The sequence below is a fragment of the Chrysochloris asiatica genome, unplaced genomic scaffold, assembly GCF_000296735.1.
Source record: "Chrysochloris asiatica unplaced genomic scaffold, ChrAsi1.0 scaffold00131, whole genome shotgun sequence".
Lineage (NCBI taxonomy): Eukaryota > Metazoa > Chordata > Mammalia > Afrosoricida > Chrysochloridae > Chrysochloris > Chrysochloris asiatica.
In genome coordinates, this window is record NW_006408649.1 from 2,041,398 (window position 1) to 2,049,323 (window position 7,926).

At 38.9% G+C, this 7,926-nt stretch overlaps 1 pseudogene; it reads left to right on the forward strand.

Moving 5' to 3' along the window:
• The first annotated feature begins 145 nt into the window (after positions 1 to 145).
• Positions 146 to 7,926, forward strand: part of LOC102825400 — a 10,020-nt pseudogene continuing 2,239 nt past the window's right edge.

Consider the following 7,926-nt stretch of genomic DNA (forward strand, 5'->3'; position numbering starts at 1 on the left):
TGATCTCTAGCATCATATTTATCACCAAAACCATACTTTCTAATGACTGATACTTGCTCTTTGTTTCCTAACTTCACATTGTCCCTGTTTGGAGAACCTTTTAGATCTAAGGGAAGGTTGATCCCAAGACAAATGGGTATATCCAATGGGCACTAAACCAGTAGATGAAAGGTGAGAAGGACCTTCCCAAAGGCCAACAGAGAGATAAACTTTCCTCTATATCTGGACCCCTGAATTCTGGCTTCTAGCCTCCTAAACTGTGAGATAATATACTTCTGTTTGTTAAAGTCATCCATTTGTGTTATCTTTGTTATAGTAGCACTAGATAAGTAATATAGAATTTGCTAATGGTTCAAGATTGATTTGAACTGCAAGGTCAGTGATGCATACAGGGTCACCATGGATCAGAACTGACTCAATGACACTTAACAACATCAAGAGGCTAAAAGAGTTTTAAGACGCCTGATAGTAAAAACCAGGGGAACACAGAGATTCCATATAATAAACATTGGATTTGGAACCACAAGGTGCATGGTTTGAGCCTGCCAGTCACTTTGCAGGAAAAGTGAGACTTTCTGTTCCTGCAAAGATTTAAAGCTTCAGAAACTGTAACAGTTGCTAAGAGTCAGCACAAACTCTATGGCGCTTAACAACAACAGTAGTAAAAGCCTAGAGACTTTGGTGGAATTATGAATGTCAAATGGAATTCTGATAAGACTTCAACAAGGGATTGGGAGAATTGTAACTCTGCAGATGGTACAGATGGAGATAAATACAAATGGTAGCAACAGACTCAGGAGGCTGGCAAAAGATGGCACAGAAGAGAAGCCAACACAATGAGTGAAAGAGCTAGTGCCTATTGACATGAGTCTTCCTGGTGTGTTGGGGTGCCTCTAGGCACTAATATGTAGAACTAGAGAACTTTGTAATAATTGTCTGAGCAGAACAAAGACTGGGCTGCACAAAGAGGTCTGAGGGCCCAAGGGAATGAGAGGCCAAATAACCAGGAAGGAGAAACATAAGAGACAAGAAGCATCGCATGGGAAATAGAACTACTCTTTAATTTTAGGACGACAATCTTACGGTTTCAAAGGGTGAAACTACAGCCTTTTGGGACTCAAAGAGTGGGATCATGTCCTCCTAGGTTTCAGAGAGTTATATCTTCACTAATTTAGATCCTAAGTGTGGAGATGATATTCATAAGTACCAGAGAAGTATTGGGCCAGAGCCCTTGCCCAAAGTTGATGGTGCAGAGTTCCCACGTCCAAGGGACAGAAGAACAGAATCTTCTAGGCTAAAGGGCATGGTGTCATCACTCAATTGGGGTAGTAGAATGGGGCCATCCAAGCTGAACGAGCAGAGTTGCCATTTCTTTGTGTGTGAAGAAGACAGAGATAAAGCCCAAGAATAAGTCATCTCCACCCCAAGTCAAGATTGCATAGCCAACACCCAGAGTAGGATAAGGCTATTACCCAAATGGTCTTAGAAAACTTGTCCTTCTACATTTAGAATTTTCTTAGTTCTTACTGTTTTTTCTTATTTGCAATGAAAGTCTAGATTGTACATGTCCCACCATTGTACTTTAGAAGCAAATAACTTGTCTTCTAGATTTCACAGGTTTACAGATGAATAGGAATTTTGCACCATGATGGAATTTGGACTTGGAATTGATTTAAGACTTTTGTAATGATTTAATGGAGTGAAAGTGTTTTACATGTGACAAGGACATGACTTTTGGGGCCCAAAGTTTGGAATGTCATGCATTTAATAGTGTCCCCACTCACACACAAATAGATACCAACTTAACTATATCATGAGTCTCAGTATTGTGAAATTGTCCTCCATTTTGTGATCTGATGCAATTCTACTCTGAAGTAAATTCAAACATCTATGGTGTTAAGGAGGCAAGGTTAGAGGCAGTTATGTGAATGTACAGAATACAAACTACAGGATTAGGTTATATCTTTAGTTTATTAAACAAGCAAGCAGATATCAAGACAGCATGACTGTCACAAGAACAAGTTTCCAGGAATTGGCTTGTTGTTTGGAACTGGGGTGCCTGTACTGAGAACTTCCTATATCAAGGGGAAGATTTATAACATGACCCATTTCTAAGGGAGATTTCTAAAGGACATCAAGCCCACAAATGTTGAAAAAAGGGAAGAATCTTTCCACCCAAAGCTGACAGAAAGCCTTCCCTGAGAGTGTGTGCCTTGAATTCAGAATTCTAGCTCCCTAAGCTGTGAGACTTTCTACTCCCGTAAAGATTTACACCCTCGGAAACCCTGTACAGGGTCGCTATGAGTCGGTTCCGACTCCACGGCACATAACAACAACAACAACAACAAGCTGTGAGAGGAGTCTTGATGTGTAACTGTAGGATAAGCTCTGGATTACTCACCACAGGTGGGTGGTTCAAATCCACTAGCCATTCCTAGGAAACCATAAAGAGGGTCACTGTGAGTTCGAACCCACTCAATGGCACATAACAATAACAAGGCTTAGTGAGAGAATACATTTCTGTCAATTGGTGCAAGTAATCCTGGTAATGATAAATGGATTTTGTTATAGCAGCACTAGATAATTAAGACAGAAGATATAGTTGTTTCTCATAAAATACATTTTTATATTAATTTGATATGTTGTTATGATTATTTTAAATGTTTAAAATTAATAAATGTATATTTTTAATATGCAATTTATGTTTTTAATATGTTAAATATTGGTAGATATACACAAATCAAAACTATTTGGGGTTCTTTAGTAACTTAGAGTATAAAAAAAGTTTTGAACTCCAAAATTTGAACCTACTATATAATGTCAAATATTAAAAATATACATTTATTAATTCATTAAGGAGCTCTGGTAGCGTAGTGGTTACGAATCGGGCTGCGAACCTTAAGGTCAGCAGTTCGAAACTACCAGCCGCTCCGCGGGAGAAAGATGAGGCTTTCTACTCCCGTAAAGATTTACACCCTCGGAAACCCTGTACAGGGTCGCTATGGGTCGGACCCGACTCGATGGCACTTAACAACAACAACAAATATAATGTCATTATGAAGTGTAAAGTAGTAAAGCCCTCCAAATGTGTTATATAAAGGTTGTAACACAAGTAAAACACAACATTATTTGTGATGAGATAATTGTGCAATGAAAAGCATGAGAAGGACGGGCAGAGGCTGGGGGACGTATCCCAATTTCCTAGCCCCCTTTGCTGTGATGTATAAACTCATAGCATAGAATAATGGATGAAATAATCCTTAATATTTAAATTGTTCATGCTTGCTCTCCTTTTCTTTCTCACCAATTCCCCTTTGTAACCCTTCATTGCATATAGTAATTTCATTTGAATTAAGTAAAAGTATATATTGTGGAACAATATACCAGCAATGGTATGTATGCTAGGAATAGAGAGATTAATAAAGCCTGAAGTTTTCCTGTGTGGTGCTGTGGATGAATGCGCCAGACTGCAAAGCCGTTTGAACTGCAAAGTTGGTGGTTCAAGCTCACCAGCTGTTCCTCGGAAACCCTATACAGGATTGCTATGGGTCAGAATCGATTTGACGGCACTTAACAACAACAACAACAAAGTATTCCTGGAGAAAGCACTCAGTCTATTGGAGGAAACAAACACATTAAGAAATAATTATAATTTGTTGTTGTTGTTAGGTGCCATCAAGTCTGTACTGACCCATAGTGAGTCTATGCATAACAGAACAAAACACTGCGCCGTTCTCACCAACCTCACAATCATTGCTACATTTGTAGTTGTATGAGAAATATGCCATTTAGATGAAAAAAACATAGCAAGTACACAGAATATAAGGATGACAGACATATCAGGAGGGACTAGCTATTGCCTGACGAAGGATATCATGTTTGCTAAAACGGAGGGTGGGAGAAAAAGAGGAAGATCCCCAAGGAGATGTATTAATTGACACAGTTGCAACACTAATGGGCTCAAGTAGCAATGATTGTGGGTTGGCATAGGACCAGAGAGTGTTTAGTTCTGTTGTGCATAGGTTTGCTATGAACCGGTGTCAACTCAATAGGACATAACAACAACAACAAGAATGATCATAATGAGCCCTGGTGTGGCATTGTAGGATAAGCACTGGACTGATAACCACAATTCAAACTACCAGTCACCCTTGGAAACTTGTTGTATGGTCAATAGGAGTCAAAACTGACTCATCTGCACTAAACAACAGCAATGAGTAAAAATCAACTCAACAGCATGCCACAACAACATGATTATAATTAAGAAGACCTCATAAAAGAGCGATATCCTTTAATTCAATAGTAAAGAGCAAAGAGAATCAGTCGATTGGATGTGAATATTCCTGGTAATGATAAATGGCTTCACAAGAAAGACTTAAAACTGAAAATTTAAGTACTGTTTAGATTAGAGTAGAGGAAGACTGTATGGGAGAAATTAGAGGGGAGATTAAAATATGTTTTGGATTAAATCTGAGAGCTGATGTGTCTAATGCTGTGGAGTAGGAATTTAAGGGGCCATGGCAACATTTTAGGCAAGTATCTGCTTGGTGGTGGTGGTGGTGTGTCATGGAGTCAGTTCTGACTCATAACAACCCTGAATAGGGTTTCCAAGGCTGTAAATCTTTACTGGAGCAGAAAGCCTCATCTTTTTCCTATGGAATGGCTAGTAGTTTCAAACTGCGGATCTTGAGGTTAGCATCCCAACTTGTAACCTCTGTGCTACCAGAGTTCCTTAGATACCTGCTTAGTGGTGACATTTAACACCTACCTTGTACACAGTCCCTCTTTATACCCCAATGCTGTGGAAATAAGTTATTTGCACTTGTTTCCTTTTTATGAATCTTCTTAGTCCAGGGGTAGAATTCTTAACTTCTTTGTGGCATACTCAGCTGTCAGTGGTGGCTGTCATGTTACCAGATTTAGGAAGAAAGTGCTGGGGATCTGCTTCTGAAAATCAGCCAATGAAAACTCTAGGATTACAGTGGCCCAATCCACAGTTATTGTTGTCATTAGGTACTGTTGAGTCGTTTCTGGTTCATTGTGACCTTATGCATAATAGAATTTAGCACTGTTCAGCCCAGCAACATCCCACAGTTGTTACGCTTGAATCCAATTGTTGTTGCCACTGTACCAATCCATCTCCTTGGGGGTATTCTTTTTATTCTCTGACCCTCTACATATGATGCCCTTCTCCAGTGACTGGTCCCTCCTGACAATATGTCTGAAGTTTGAGAGATGAAGTCTCCCCATTGTGATTTCTAAGGGGTGTATCCTTTCTGTGCTTTTTCCAACACAGATTTATTTGTTCTTTCTGGTAGTCTATGTTGTTGTTGTGCCATTGAGTTGGATCCTACTCCCAACAACTCTGTATAGGATTTACAAGGAGTAGCTGGTGAGTTTGAAACACTAACCTTGCTCTTTATAATGACCTTTCAATAGAGTGCTTATGCTACAGTGCCACACTGGGTCTCCACTGGCAGTCGGTGGTACTTTTAATAATATTCTTCTCCAACACCATAATTCAAATACATCCATTCTTCTTAAGTTTTCTTTATCCATTGCCCACATTTTACATGCATATAATGCTATTGAAAATATTATGGCTGGGATCTGGTGTACCTTAGTCCTCCAGCTGATATCTTTGCTCTTGAATACTTTAAAGAGTTCTTGTGCAGCAGATTTGCCCAATTTGATTTCTTGACTGCTGTTTCCATGAGTGTTGATAGTGGATCCATGCAAAATAACACCATTTCTCATGGAATTATTTATTGGTCCAGAGGATAAATTTTTTTGTCTTCCTTATTTTGAGGTACAACCCAAATTAAAGACTATAGTCTTTGATTTTCATCAGTTAGTATTTTATGTCCTCTTCACTTTCAGCAAGCAAGGTTTATCATCTACAATTATTGAGTCTTCCTTCAGTCCTGATGACATGATCTGCTTCATATTATCCAGCTTCTTGGATTGTTTGCTCAGCATATAGATTGATTAAGTATTGTGAAAGAACACAACCCTGGCACACACCTTTCCTGATTTTAGACCATTAGGTGTCCCCCTGTTCTTGGTCTAAATATAGGTTATTCATGTTATTAACTGTTAAGGAATACTCATTCTTTGCAATGTTATCCATAGTTTGTTGTGATCTACACAGTTGAAAGCCTTTGCATGTCAATAAAGCACAGGTAAACAACTTTCTGGTTTTCTGTGATTTCAGTCAAGATTTATCTGATATCAGCAATGTGATCCCTCATTCCATGTCCTCGTCTGAATCTTGCATGAACCTGTGGAAGTTTCAATCCACAGTAAACATGGGATTTGCAATGGACAATTTTATTTTGTTGTTCATGAGGCAACCATGAGTTAAGGCTGATTTGATGGCAACCAACAACAACATGACTCTTTCTAACTTGTTTGTTTATATCAATATTAGAGCCCTCACTTTGGACTTGGTCTTGAACTTAAAGTCTACTCGGTCTGGCTTTGACATTTAAAAACGTCTGCTTCCTGAAGTGTACAAAAGATTGATCAGAGTGATACACTAGAAGAAATGATACTAACACAGAAGTTTTTGAAGAGCTAAGGAAAACAGGCTATGAGCAGTATCAAAGCATCAGGTAGAGGAGTAAATTGGAGGTTATTTAAATGACACAACTGAGAGAAAATTGTAACTGGATGCAGATTGTAAAGTAGAAGGAATATATTTGTACAGAAAGAGTAACACTAAAAAAGATAAAGAGTTAATACACTGGACATTATTTATTTACTTGTTATTTAATTTATCAATATTCTCAGAGGAAATGTCTGCATGTTTTCCCCATTCTTGCCTCCATGAACACAGTGAATTTAAAAATAAAAATTCAAGAACACTTTTCTAATGGAGCTGGCTATAGGACTATTTGCAAGCTCCAGACACTATAAAAAAGCTGTCCTCTTCTTTCGCCCAATAAATTTGGGATAGGAACAGGGAGTGCCAGAATGAGAAGCAGTATTCTGATTTAGCTTCCCATACAGGCTGACAATAACTCACCTCCTGAAACATATGGCCTTTTACAGTCACTATTGTCCTGGTGTGGCACTGTAGGACAAGTACTGGACCACAAGGTCAGTTTGAACCACAAGGTCAATGGAACCATATGCAGGGTTGCTGTGAGTCAGAACCAACTCTGTGGATGCACTTTACAACAAAAACATTGTCCTTATAATTATGTTTATTCAAGGAGTTGAGATGCAAATCCAAAGGTAAAGTGGCTATGACTTAATGAGTATTCCCTGCCTCAGACCCCTTTGAGGTGGATGGATCTGTTCTGAGATGCTCTTACACCCAGTTACAAATTACTGCCTGGGAGCTAAGGTCAAGGGCAGAGAAAGAAGAGACAGTGACAAGACTGAGGATTGATGTGGCCTTTTCATACAAGGAAGCCAACCACTTCAAATATAAGATCTAATTTTCCTCTGATCCCTTGAAAATGGAGTGCTCAGGGAAGGCCACAATTAGAAGCAGGCAGGAAGTTGTTGCTGAACAACATTGGAATTGTCAATACTGCAGCATATGCTTGTTTTCCTCTCTCTCATTTTTCTTAAGATTTTCTTATAACAAAACTAGGGCTGAGTGACATTTTCAAAACAGTTTTTGAACTTTTGACTTTCTTATTACAGTTTGATAGAGTTGAAAAAGGTGATGATAGTCTGCCATTTGTTTATTGTTGTAGTTAAATGTCTCTGAGTTGGTTCTGACCCACAGTGACCCTGTATATGGTTTCCGAGGAGTGACTGGTGAACTTGAACCACTGATTTTGCAGTCCAGCACATTAACCCACAGTACCACACCACTTTTGATTTAATTCCTTGAAAAGCAATACACTAATATCATGTTGTTGTTGTTGTTGTTAAGTGCCATCGAGTCGGTTCCGACCCCTAGCGACCCTG